General features: G+C 40.5%; 3 non-coding genes across 3 annotated transcripts; 1 reads left to right on the top strand and 2 right to left on the bottom strand.

The window, feature by feature from the left end:
* Positions 1 to 5,127: 5,127 nt before the first annotated feature.
* Positions 5,128 to 5,199, top strand: Trnap-agg. The gene has a single exon. It is a non-coding gene; the product is annotated as a tRNA-Pro (tRNA).
* Positions 5,200 to 5,956: 757 nt separating this feature from the next.
* On the bottom strand, positions 5,957 to 6,028 carry Trnap-ugg. Its single transcript has one exon. It is a non-coding gene; the product is annotated as a tRNA-Pro (tRNA).
* Positions 6,029 to 10,373: 4,345 nt separating this feature from the next.
* Trnap-cgg lies at positions 10,374 to 10,445 on the bottom strand. Its single transcript has one exon. It is a non-coding gene; the product is annotated as a tRNA-Pro (tRNA).
* Between the last annotated feature and the right edge of the window lie 4,534 nt (positions 10,446 to 14,979).

Here is a 14,979-nt window from a genome sequence, read left to right as displayed (position 1 = left end):
TGTAGCCCATCTTTTATACTAGACAAAACAATGTACATGATAACACTTCCAATCATTATTATTATTATATTATTATCATTATTATTATTATTATTATTATTATTATTATTAATATTATTATTATTATTATTATTATTATTATTATTATTCAGTAGTTTTTTTTTATAGGTACTTTCACTTCACTACCGAGCGCAGCTCTGTGTGCCTTGGGTATGTGCTGTGATTTGTTGTGATGCTCTGATGGTTATTGTATGGAAAGTGTTCTGCGTAGGATGTGTGCAGTGCCTAGTAGTGCAATTTTCTGTATGTTATATGTGTTTGTAAGTCCTGGTGTTTTTGTTATTATTATTATTATTATTATTATTATTATTATTATTATTATTATTATTATTATTATTATTATTATTATTTTTGTTATAAATATGAGCTGAGCCGACTGTTATAAATTTTCAGTTCGAAATCTTTGGTTCATGTTTATCCCCATTTAAAAGTGGATGTTGTGTTAGAACATAGAATACTGCAAAATTTACCATGAGAGAACCTCTCATATGGACTCGCTGTGGATGTCTGCCATTGAGAAGACCAAAGAAGGCCGAAATCGCGTAATACCGCAGTTCTGGCGGCTGTAGCGGACAATTGTCTCCCGCTAGCAATATAAACACGAGTGCTTATATGCACCACAATTCCACATATGAAGTTCTCTCTCATGGTAAACAACGCAGTAGCTTGTGTTCTAATGCAACATCTACTTTTAAGTGGGCACAAATATTGGTTTCAAATTTTGGCACCAGATTAGTAATTTTAGCGGGTGGAGAAGCTCACTACTCAACTGGCACTTATTTTATCGATTCCGAAAGGATGAAAGGCAAAGTCGACCTGGGCGGAATTTGAACTCAGAATGTAAAGACGGACGAAATACCAATTTCTTTACTACCCACAAGGGGATAAACACAAAGAAGACAAACAAGGACAGACAAACGGATTAAGTCGATTATATCGACCCCTGTGCATAACTGGTACTTATTTAATCGACCCCGAAAGGATGAAAGGCAAAGTCGACCTCAGCGGAATTTGAACTCAGAATGTAAAGACAGACGAAATAACGCTAAGCATTTGCCCGGTGTGGTGAGTATAAATATTGCATTTTGGTGTTAATACTATTTCTGTCGCTATTAACTATTTTTGGTTCCTATATTTATTACCAATCTTGATTTATTTTTTTAATTCTCACTTTTCATTTTCTTTTTTTTTTTCTTTTTCTCTTTTTCGTCCAGACTGGTCTGAAAGTTTCTTTGTTTACAAAAAGCTTATGAAAACCCTGGTCTTTATCATTATCTGGCTAGTTTATACATTTTATGGAGCAACTCGTGTGAGATCACATTTCAGTAATTTTCACTCTGACTTCGTTTTCAGTATTTTTTTTCTTTCCATTCTCGATGTAATGTTTGTTTTCTTGGCGGGGTAATGATGCCTGTTTCCTGTCACTAAGGTCTATGTAACTTTGTTTGCTTGGCTAACATTGCCAATATTCTCTGGTTCCATTCTTTGAAGAACATAGAAAAGAATTTTCTGTCTTCTATCAAGCAGACATGTTTCGGCTTCAGATATGTTGCACAAGTTCCGCTAAGACATATGCGTGTATATGCATGTATGTGCATGTAAATGCATATGTGCGTTTTATTGTATCCGTACTTAACTACGTATGTATCTATCCATATATATATATTATATATATATATATATATATATTATACATAGATATAGAGAGATAGATAGATAGATAGATAGATAGATAGATGATAGATGTTATATATATATATATATATATATATATATATCTATATATATTACACATATATACGAACATATATACGACTGGTTTCTTTCAATTTCATCTACCAAATCCACTCAGAAGAGTTTGTGTTCGGCCCGAGGCTATGGTAGAAGACACTTGTCCAAGGTGCCACACAGTAGAACTGAACCCGGAACCATGTGATTGGTAAGCAAGCTTCTTACCACACAGCCATTCCTGCGTTAATACGTTTTACCTTAAACGTTCCTGCTTGCTTTCAGACTTTTCATACATGTTTCATACATTCTGAGTAAGAAAAATGTTTTCTTTTCATAAATCTCAAGAAACTGAAAAATAATTGGGGATGTGCGTCAGGACACACAGGGCAGGCAAAGGTTTAAGGGGCCTTCATGGCTGACGGGAGAAAAGAAGTATTCTTATAATTATAAACCTGGTCCGAATGCTTACCACAGAGTGACCATCAATAAAAGCACCAAAAGGACAAGGAGGTGAAGCTAAATCGGACAATGGATTAAGTCCATCAAAGAAGAACAAGAAAATCCTCACCGTCCAACTGTCACACCGTTTCTGTGGAGCGAATTATCTGAGGCGTGACTTTTAGTCGACCCAAGGTTATGGCAGAAAATACTTACTCAAGATGTCACTAAGTGGAATTGAACTCGAGGCGACGTTGTTGAGAATCAAACTTGTTAAGCACATAGCCATGTGTGTGCTCTCGCAGCGTTTTGAGTGTCAAGGCAGACAACTGTACTCTCTTTTACTCTTTTACTTGTTTCAGTCATGTGACTGTTGCCATGCTGGAGCACCGCCTTTAGTTGAGCACATCGACCCCACGACTTATTCTTTGGAAGCACAGTACTTATTCTATCGATCTCTTTTGACGACCCGCTAAGTTACGGGGAAATAAACACACCAGCATCGGTTGTCAAGCGATGTTGGGGGGACAAACACAGACACACAAACACATACACCACACACACACCACACACATACACACACTAACACACACACACACACACACACATATATAATATATATATATATATATATAATAATATATATATATATATAATATATATATTATACATCTAATATAGGATAAAATTTTTTTCGAAAAAAAATTCTATCAATGGCCAGCATATTAAAAAATACCTTTAAAGGTTAAATTTATAAACAACTTATAAACAAGGCGGTGCTCCAGCATGGCCGCAGTCAAATGACTGAAACAAGTAAAAGAGTAAAAGAGTAAGGTCAAAAGAAAAAAATATTCTAATGCGAAATATGCCGAATTTTTTCTATTGCCTTGGTTTATAAGTTGTATATATATATATACGACGGGCTTCTTTCAGTTTCCGTCTACCAAAGCCACTCACAAGGCTCTTTGGTCGGCCCGAGGCTATAGTAGAAGACACTTGCTCAAGGTGCTACGCAGTGGGACTGAACCCAGAACCATGCGGTTGGTAAGCAAGCTACTTACCACACAGCCACTCCTATTACTTTTACTTTTTACTTTTACTTTTACTTGTTTCAGTCATTTGACTGCGGCCATGCTGGAGCACCGCCTTTAATCGAACAACTCGACCCCGGGACTTATTCTTTTGTAAGCCCAGTACTTATTCTATCGGTCTCTTTTGCCGAACCGCTAAGTAACGGGGACATAAACACACCAGCATCGGTTGTCAAGCAATGCTAGGGGGACAAACACAGACACACAAACACACACATACATATATACATATATACAACAGGCTTCTTTCAGTTTCCGTCTACCAAATCCACTCACAAGGCATTGGTCGGCCTGGGGCTATAGCAGAAGACACTTGCCCAAGATGCCACGCAGTGGGATTGAATCCGGAACCATGTGGTTGGTTAGCAAGCTACTTACCACACAGCCACTCCTATGCCTATACTGTGTGCATTTTTCAATTTTATTAATCCTCTTCAGTGAAGCGTATATTATTATCATATACACACTGGTTTGTCCATTATAGTTTGGCACAACTTGGTCAGTTTTTTGACCAGACAAACAGCAGCAGCTTCTTTATTTTCTTTTGGTGTGAGGGTCGGGACGAACACAGCGATGGGATTTCACTCATGGAAACACTTTATAAACTAACCCCTCCATCATCATTCCATCAGTACTACACCATCACCACCACCACCACCATCACCATTGCCACCATCGTCACAACCCTCACCCGCACCACTGCCGCCTCCACCTCTATAGACAGTCTCTCCACAGCCACCCCTCCACCGACATCCCTCCACCCCCCACTGCAACTCCCTTCACCGCCACTCCATCGCCTCCTCCACATCGTTTTCACTGCACCACCACACTCCCACACCAACACATTACAATTACTATACCACAAAAACCACACTAACACTATCAACACACCATCACTACCACCACTACCACCACCACCACTACTACCATCACCACCACCACCACCACAACAACAACAACAACATCAACAACCACTGGTACATCACTTCCACAGGCTACATTACGGCTCTTATCAGTGTCACCACCACCACCACCACCACCACCGACATCACCACCGCCATCTTCTCTACCGCTAGTCCCACCGTCATATTTACAACAGCAACCACGACTCATCAACATCGTTATCACCATCATCATCGTCACCATCATCATCGTCACCATCATCATCATCATCGCCACCATCGCCACCATACCACCACCGCCACCGTCACCACCACCACCACCACCACCGCCACCGCCACCGCCGCCGCCGCCGCCGCCACCCTCACCACAACCACCACCACCACCACCGCCGCCACCGCCGCCACCACCACCATCACCACCACCATCATCAGTTACAGCAGTTGCACCACCACTAACAGTAATAGTCGCAATGGTGCCGGTGGTTGCTATTCCCTCCCGACTCTCTCTCTCTCTCTCTCTATCTCACTCTGTCTCTCTCTCTCTCTCTGTCTCTGTCTCTCTCTCTCTCTCTCTCTCTCTCTCTCTCTCTCTCTCTCTCTCTCTCTCTCCACAGTCTGCACACGTGGTCGAACCAAGTGGATGTTGACAAATTGCTGATACAGCAACGTTAAACAGCATCGCTGTTTGTCTCCAGTTTTATTATAAAATAAATACACAAAACTTTGACTGTCTTCAATCGATCATTGTCCAAACGTTGTCATCGATTAATCTACTGTCATTGTATATCGATATCATTTTCGCTTAATATGCAAAAAATCGATTTAAAATACAAATATTGTATCGAACGGAATAAGTTGCCAATAAGAAATATCTTAAATACTATTGTTGGCGTGCTTTACCGGTTGGCTCGTTGGTCTAGGGGTATGATTCTCGCTTAGGGTGCGAGAGGTCCCGGGTTCAAATCCCGGACGAGCCCGTGGCAGTGTGGATTCGGCTAAGTTAATTGGATTACATTTTTTCTGTTATTTTTTTTTAAAATTTATTTTTTGTTACTAAATAACTCTTTTTTTTTGTGAACCCTGAAGCCTTAACCGCTGATTGACTAAACTAGCTTTTAAACTTATTTATTATTTTATTTATTTATTTGTTTCAGTCATTTGACTGCGGCCATGCTGGAGCACCGCCTTTAGTCAAGCAAATCAACCGCAGGACTTATTCTTTGTAAGCTTAGTACTTATCCTGCCGTTCTCTTTTACCGAACCGCTAAGTTACGGGGGCATAAACACACGAGCATCGGTTGTTAAGCGATGTTAGGGGGGGGGTGGACAAACACAGATACACAAACATATACATATACATACACACACACACATATATTATATATATATATATACCAAATGACACTTAAAAAGGGGTGGTAGCGAATCCTGTCGTACACTTTCACCTCAACATTTTCTCAGTCTTTCTTCCTGTTTCTGTTGTACCTGTATTTCAAAGGGCCAGAGTTGTTACACTCTGTGTCACGCTGAATCTCCCCGAGAACTACGTTAAGGGTACATGCGTCTGTGGAGTGCTCAGCCGCTTGCACGTTAATTTCACGTGCAGGTTGTTCCGTTGATCATATCAAATGGAACCCTCATCGTCGTAACCGACGGAGTGCCGTAATAGTAAATACATATTAACAAACAAACAAAAAAAAAATACACTTCTTGTTAGAAAAAAGATGAAATATAGGGCTCGTCCGGGATTCGAACCCGGGACCTCTCGCACCCAAAGCGAGAATCATACCCCTAGACCAACGAACCTCATATGTGAGAGAGCGTATAAATTTTAGATTTCTTTTGTTATAATAATCATTAAATATCTGTTTTGTTAAGCATTGCTGGAAACTAAACTCAGCATACCAACACAAATGTGGCCACTTCCCGATTTTGTTTCCTCGTAACTCCTAGAAAACTTGATATTTTTTAATGAAAGTTTCTACAAATGCGCATCGGATGGTGTAGATAATGATTACATCGGAATTTATTGTGAAAAAATAACTTTTCTGAAAGTTATGAAGAAACGAGGTCGGGTGGGGGTCACAATTGAGTAGATATACCCTACACTCATTAGGACTGTTATTTCTTCGAGATACAGTGTTTCGTTGTGTATTTTCCATAATTAGATGTTTAAATTGAAGGCATTCTTTCGGAATTCCATAGCTACATCTACCTCATATAGGAAGGAAAATCACGGATTTGTGCGGTTGTATGGTGGAATATAACTATATATATTTGTCTGGGACGTAAACGACCTGATCAATTTTTAAAAGATTGCTCCAGTAAAATTAATATAACAGATAAAGTGTAGCACTGTAATTCTAATTCTTGAGCAAAACATTTTATCTCCCGTTGCTCCAGTTCATTCCAGTTTACTCATCTGCATAAATAAGTTGTGACGTCACTGGTGCTAAGCTGTATCAGCCTTTGCCTTTGCCTTGGGTAACATCGGTGGTGTGGATATATATATATATATATATAATATATATATATATATATACGAGGGTACTACATGAGTACTTGCATCACTAAACATAGAAGTCAAAAATACTTCTGTGCCACGGAAAAGTCACAGATCTATTACCACACATACAAGGCGCCTGTCAACTAGGAACTAAGGCCACACTCTGTCAAGGTATTGTATAAAATATATCAAATGGAAGTCTTATAAAACTATTTCGCACATACAATAACAGCCGTACCAACAATTCAATGCACCTCCATCATCAGCTGCCCCACAGATATCACTATGGTTTCGACACCAGGGCCGTACCACTCAATCCGGTGGTGTCAACAGCACATATATAGTCAATCCAAATAAATGAACAATAGAATTAACAATAACAGATAAGAGGACGTGCGCTAGGAATGCATTAGTTTGACGCTCAGTAAAAAGAGGAAGATTTTGATGTTTCGAGGCTAGCTCTTCGTCGGAAAGGAAAAAGAAAAAGTCCAAAGGAGGAAAAGAAATCGCCTACAGCTCGTGTGTACTGCCAAGCATGTATACACTCCTGAGGAGAATGCAAGTCAGATGGGTAGGTCACCGTGTTCGAATGTCTTACACGCGACTCACCTGGTGACTGTTTTACAGCGAAGTGGTGGAAGACAAGTTCATGCAAGGTGAACAGAAAAAGTACTTCAAGGACACACTCAAAGCTTCACTAAAGAGCTTTGAGATCAATCCTAGCACCTGGGGAACAAAAGCGCAAGACCGCCTTGCTTGGCGAAGCTGCACCAACTGAGCTGAACAGGATTGCAAGGACACATAGAAAAAATGCAAACTGTGCAAGTCCAGAACAAACTCGTTGTCTTCAGTCCTAACAGACCACCAGTGCCCGGCCTGCGTCAGAGCATTCCGAGCATAGCCGGACACGCCGTGCCTCGTCTTCTTCTCCCATGTGATGACCGTAGTCATCGTCGACAACAATGGAGGAACTAACAACAACAACAACAACAACAACAACAACAATAATAATGATAATAATAATAAAGAAGAGTGCTACTCTTACCAGATGAACAATATTTCGACATCTCGTGTGTCTTCCACAAGCTCAAAAATAAACTTGTCAATCTACTTCATTTTAGTAATATTTATAGGACTGCGGTTACTCCTCCAGAAATTAAAGAAACAATAAAGAATTGTGCGACTGTTATCAAATGTCGAAATATTGTTCATTTGATAACAGTCGCACTCTTCTTTATTGTTTCTTTAATTTCTGGAAGAGTAACCTCAATCTTATAAATAATAATAATAATAATAATACTGATGCAGTACCAGGCAGAGGCTATCATGGCTTCTGATCTTAACTGATTGGAAGTGTTATCATGTACATTGTTCTGTCTTGGTATAAAAGATGGGCTACAGCAAATATTCTGCTCAATACCACAGATTTGCTTGTCAGTGTTGACTTTAACCAGTTGAGCATGTCCTTAGTGGCTGACGATATGTGCATCTCTGATCACGAGCAGAAGTAGTGGGGGAGCATCATAGCCATGTGTTGAGAGGGATTCTTTGGGGTTTGAATAATTCACCTCTGGAGACATGGGTGGTTTTTCAACATCCTTAAACAAACCTTATTCAGGGACCGTTTGAGCGGGATGGGCTACTCAACCTGAAGAAAATTCTAACTGGGCCCCACCTGCAAGGTCATGTGCAGTTTATCTTGATATGAGATCACCATCCCGTGCACATATGGTTGTGATGCATGTGCCTGGTGTGCCCTTATCAGACGGGTAGTCATGATGGGTATATTGGGCTTCGTATATTTTACCCCAGTGTCACTTTGATGGCATGCTCTGCTCTCTCACTCAATAATAATAATAATAATAATAATAATAATAATGGTTTCGAATTTTGCCACAAGGGCAGCAATTTGGGGGGAGGGGATATGTCGATTACATCGACCCCAGTATGCAACTGGTACTGATTTAATCGATCCCGAAAGGATAAAAGGCAAAGTCGACCTCGGTGGAATTTGAACTCAGAAAGTAGCGACAGGTGAAATGCCGCTAAGCATTTCGTCCAGTGTGCTAACAATTCTGCCAACTCGCCGCCTTAGGAATAGCAACAACAACAACAACATATACAGCGTTGACTGGCAAGTTATTGCAGATTTTGTCCGAGGTAACATCTCATATAAATGTGCAGTATCCCGCTGCCGGGATGAATTTTTGTGTCCCTCTTATATATATTGTGTTTTTAACAGCACGTCTATAAGAAATTTTGTTTTTAAATCTCGGACGAAAATCACAGTATCTTGCCTGTCAATTGTGTAAATACATTAAATATGATACAATACTGCTTGATTTGTACACACTGAGGTTGTAAACAACTAAGCATCGATTTAAAAATAAATACATTAGCACTTAATTGTTTACCGGTTATCAACACATATTCATTCTCTCATCCGGATTTATCCTCTCCATATATCTCCCTTACATACCTTTCTGTCCGATAATGTATTCATATAAAGTTTTTAGTGACATGTATGAATCCATAACTCACTTTATCTCTCCCTTTGTCCGTCTCTTTCTTTATGTCTGTGAGTATATTTCTCTTTACGTGTATGAGGAGAGGGAGAGTGCTTATGTTAATCGCGTTCAATTTATGAATTATAATGCCTCTTCTCTCCCGCTCTCTCCCTTCCCTCCTCCTCTCTTTTCTTTTTCTCTTTCTCACATTCTTTATGTCTGCGCGTGCATATGGGTGTTTACTTCCAGCACCCAAACTAGCCGAAACTGTCACCAAAACTAACCGAAAACCCAGTCAACCACGCCAAAAATTGTCTGCACCAAAACAGCTACGCCAGATCGTCTCATTCCGTATCCATCATCACAAAGTTACCCTGAAAAGCTTCGTTATTTTCTCCATTGCAATATATACCTCACAGTCATAAACCCCAAAAGCCGAACATACACGTAGGATATAAGATTTCGGTATGTGATGCTTGCGATGTGTATGCTAAGGGTTGGATTAGAAAACATGCGCAGAAACACTTCCGTAAGAAATGTAATTTCCCTGGCGGATACCATTAATTGGGTTATTAGAAGGAAGAGGCTGAAAATGTTCAGTTACGTACGTAGTGTTGGCTTTTTGCCAAAACTTCACAAACAGATCACGTGGTTGATCACATGAGAGACGAAAAGCATGAGACAACTTAGATACCTTAGGAATGAGAACCCAGGTTCGAAATTTCTCCAAGACACCTGATGAAGGCTGGAGAGGATATCAGCCGAAACGTTGTGTTAGCAACAAACAAGACGAGGACAAATATCGTCAAATGTAAATAATGTAAATAATGAACTTTAGGAAATAATGGGAAAAAATAATTACATAATTAGTTGTAGGGGTGGTTGTGTGGTACAAAGTTTGCTTCTAACCTCATAGTTCCGGGTTCGGTCCCACTGCGTGGTGTGTATACGACCCCGTAACTTAGCGGTCTCGCAAAAGAGGCCGATAGAATAATAAGGACCAGGCTTTACAATAATTAAATAAATAAACAAATATATAATAAAAAGTACTGGGTCGGTTTGTTCGCCTAAAAAATTCTTAAAGGCAATGCCCCTGCAACGCCCGTAGTCTAATTACTGAAACAAAATATTTAAAACTGGGCTCGTCCGGGATTTGAACCCGGGACCTCTCGCACCCGAAGCGAGAATCATACCCCTAGACCAACGAGCCACTTGTCAGACTACCGCTTATAAATTGCTTCTACATCATTCAGAGACGACAGGAAAACAGAATTAACACTAACGCTGTGGAGTGTTTAACTGAACTGTCTTCAAACAGCTGTTGATGTTCGGACTCATTGATATCGAAGGAAGCAATAATTGTGAAAACGCTTACGTCATAGGCTTGGCTTGGCTCGGCTTGGCTTAGCTTGGTTGTGTGGTTAAAGAAGCTCGCCTCGTAGTCAAGTGATTTCAGATTCAATATCGACCGATGCCTTGTGAACGAATTTGGTAGACGGAAACTATATGGAAGCTTATCGTATATGTGTATGTGTGTTTTGTGTGTGTGTATTGTGTGTACATGTGTGCGCGAGTGTGTATGTGTGTGTGTGTGTGTGTGTGTGTGTGTGTGGTGTGTGTGTGTGTGTGTGTGTGCACGCGTTGTGAGTTCATGTGTGCGTGAGTCATCGTGTCTGTTTCCGGTGCTGGTTTGTTCTCGCCCTCGTAACTTAGCAGTTCGGCAAAAGAGACCGACAAAATAAATACCAGACTTAAAAGAATAAGTACTGGAGTAGATTTGCTCAACTGAATCCGTCAAGGTGGCGCTGCAGAATGGGTGCAGTCCGATAGCTGAAACAAATAAAAGGATACAAAAATCTACACAGCTCAAAGAATTCCTGTCGGAATGGAAAGGTTATTAAAACACGATAATATCAGATTCTTTTACTTGTTTCAGTCATTTAACTTCGACCATGCTGTTGGAAGGTCATATGTGTGGCAGCAGGATTCGGCTACTTGCCATACTCCCGGAAAGAATCAGAAGTGGTTGCTGAAGAATGTCTATGACTTCACCAAACCTAATTTCTGACTTTCTGGTTCACACAATTAAAATCCCATTGATTACTACGTGAACTGATCAATAAGTATCCGGACTGTTGCCATAGCAACGAAAGTAAGGCACACAGTGTAAAGCCGCTTGGCACAGTTTGACCTTGAACTCTACTGTGTATGCGCTCTAAGTTTTAACGCTCTAGCTCACTTTCGCTGTTTACAGCAGTGCTTGGAAGGAAGGTGTGTAGTGTGTGATCGTCGCATTGACCATGACAGAGAAAGTTGAGCAGAGAATCTGCATCAAATTTTGCCAAAAGCTTGGCGATACCCGCACAGAAGCCTGCGCAAACTTTTCAAACAGTTTTCATCATTCTCGACACAATCAAAGAGATCTTGTGCAACTGAAACCCGAGTGTCTTTTTGGTCAAGGTAAAAACAGTCTTGGCACAAACTTAGAAGACACACGTCTCATACCCAAATCTTCAGTGATAATTGACTGAACTAATCTGCACATCCTCTGATAACTCACGGATGGGGATTCAACGATTTTCCCTCACAGCTGCACTCACATCTACGATGTTTTTCTCATTCCTGCTGGTTGCGGGTCTTACAGAACGTTCGTCAATATCGACATTTTTTCGGCCATATTGAAAACGTCTGAACTACTCGTACATTTGTGTACTGGTCATACACTCCTTTCCATATACTTTCTACAACTTTACGTAGACCTCTGAGCAGGTATCACCATGACAACTTTCTCTGTCGTGATCAATGCAGCGATCACATGCTACACACTTTCCTTCCGAGCACTGCTATAAACAGCGTAAGTGAGCTAGAACGTTAAAACTTTGTGTACATGTACAGCAGAGTGCAAGGTCAATCTTTGCTAAGCGGCTTCAGTCTGTGTGCTTTAGTTTCGTTACTATAGCAACAGTCCATATACTTATTGATCAGACCTCGTATGTTTGAAGGGAAGGTGTTAAAGACCCCAACTGTTCTGGTTGCAACACCAAAGGCCGAACTGGTGGCCAAGATCAAGGGGTTATGCGAAAATCATCCCATTGACACATAGAAGAATTCATGCATCAGATTCTGGGGCCGTCTTGAGGCCATGGCGTGAGCTGAGGGTAGTTACTTTGAGTAAATTGTTACCGCCCATCCATAATCACTTTACACTTTTACTCTTTTACTTGTTTCCGTCATTTGACTGCGGCCATGTTGGAGCACCGCTTTTAGTCGAACAAATCGACCCAAGGCCTTATTCTTTGTAAGCCTTGTACTTATTCTGTCGGCCTCTTTTTCCGAACCGCTAAGTTACAGGAAAGTAAACACACAAAAATCGGTTGTCAAGCGATGGTGTATGTGTGTGTGTGGGACAAACATAGACGCACAAACATATGCATATATATATATATATATATATATATATATATATATATATATGTGTGTGTGTGTGTGTGTGTGTGTGTGTGTGTGTGCGTATACGACGAGCTTCTTTCAGTTTCCGTCTTCCACATTCACACACACGGCTTTGGTCGACCCGAAGAGACTTGCCAAATGTGCCACGCAGTGGGACTGAACCTGGAATCATGTGGTTGGGAAACGAGCTTCTTACCACACAGCCAGTTAAGATTTGTTTTGATTTCTTTAAAAGTAGTTTTATTTTGGATGGGATATGGTGTTTTCTCTTCTTTCAGTGTAAACTGTCGAATTTTGAATGAACACTCCATATATATATATATATATATCTATATATATATATATATATATATATATATATATATATATATTATATATAATTATATACATATACATATACATATATATATATATTATATATATATATATAATACATATATCATATACATATATATATATATATATTATATATATATAATATATATAAGAATGAATGTTTTTATATATAATGAACGTGAAATACAGGAAGGACGAACACGGAACACAGACAAATCATTCGAAGCCTTCAATCTTCAGTCAGACACCGAATCATCATAGCAAATTTCGGCTGTTCAATTCTGATATTTGCTCCAACTCGGCCAGCCCCAAGAAAAAAAACTAAGCTGTAAGCATTAGATTTCTTGGTAGAAGACAGGAATGTGAACGCACAAGACGGATGTGAATACAAGAGACGAAAACGAAATTGAAAACAGTAATGAATAAACAAAATATATATAACGGTGGTTGTCATACGACTTTAGACCAAATGAGACAAAAACAACACAACAACATAGCTGGCGTAGAAATAATTACCGTTTCGGTAGCGGGGACACATGTTGGTCTATTTCTTTATTACCCACTAGGGGCCACGAAGAGGGAACATTACAAAATATGGGGACATAAAACAATGCGATTAAAATTATGATTAATGAATGTTAAAATGAAAAAATGATAACATGAAAGCGATGCTAACGGCCCCCTCCGCCAGCATCACTTACCTTTCCGTTTCCTATCACGATTCCAAAGTTTTTCACCTCACCTTCATTTCTCTCTCATATCTCTCTATCTCATATCATCCTTCATAAATGCTGATAAACAATTTATACGTAGTTCATTGCACTTGCTCATCAAAGAGCTCATGAGTTCAAAATCGAATACCGCATAGCTTCCATCCTCATACTCCTGCCATACATCGTCTTCAAAAAGCCTTCTTGCGTTCTCAGTATCCCCCTTCCCCACAACACATAAAAAGTAGGACTGGGGCTTTTGTATGTTCTGTGTGTCTGTTTTCGTTTTTCTTGTAGGCGGGGAGTGGGTGGGATTGCTGTTTGCGGGGGCAGGATGGGTCTCCAAGGGTGTGGGTGGTATTGGGGTGGGTTGGGGGCTTCGCACAGTTTTTCCTTTTCTTTCCTTTTCTCTTCTTTCTGCCCTCCTCACACTCTTTTTGCATCTCCTCCTCCTCTGTCATTTCCCTTTCCGTCTGCTTCTCTTTAATTTCTTCTTCTTTTGGGGCCTCCTCTTTTGGAGTTTCCTCAACGATTTCCTTTTCTCTTGGTGGGGGAGGGCAGAAGGCTCTTATGTGGCCCCTCAGGCCACACTTGTAACAACGTGGAGCTCTGCCCTCCACCCACACTCTCATAATCACGTCTCCCAATTTAATGCTCTCCGCCAGGTCCACCAGTACCTCGCTCTCCGCCTGCACGTTCAGCTCCACTATTACGCCTCTCCAGCCCTCGGTCTTGACCGAGGCATGGAGAATATCTACTTCTCCTCGTGGCCGCTGATCACAGCCGCCACAATCCACTCAGCCTCCACGTTTGGTGGCACTCCTCCACCCTTACTCGTGTGATCCTTCTATTCAAGTACATAGGTAAAAGTGTTAGCCTTTCTGACTTCACCGCCTTCACCGCCATCCTCCTCGCTGCAGTCTCACTTTTAAAATGCACACACTACAGTACCGTACTTCGATCCTCGAGTCAGGAAAATGATTTCCTCCTCCGATCTTCTCAGGGCCTCCTCTATCCATTCCATGTTTACGATCTCTATTTTCTTTCTTTCGTTCACGAACACCCTGTAAATTATGGTCCTCTTATTGTACCATTCCTTTCTCTTTGGTGGTGGTTCCAGTTCCACCTCGCCGCTGTCCTTCCTCATATACCTCTGGAAACCTGGCAATTTTTCTAGGTTTATTTCTTTTTCCTGTTCCGTCTTCTTTTTTGCAACTCCTGCGTACGTTTTCCTGTTTTTTTTCTCCA

This window comes from Octopus sinensis, linkage group LG1 (assembly GCF_006345805.1).
Source record: "Octopus sinensis linkage group LG1, ASM634580v1, whole genome shotgun sequence".
Taxonomy (NCBI): domain Eukaryota; kingdom Metazoa; phylum Mollusca; class Cephalopoda; order Octopoda; family Octopodidae; genus Octopus; species Octopus sinensis.
Note: the sequence above shows the minus strand (reverse complement) of the source record. Positions and strands in the feature narration are given on the sequence as shown.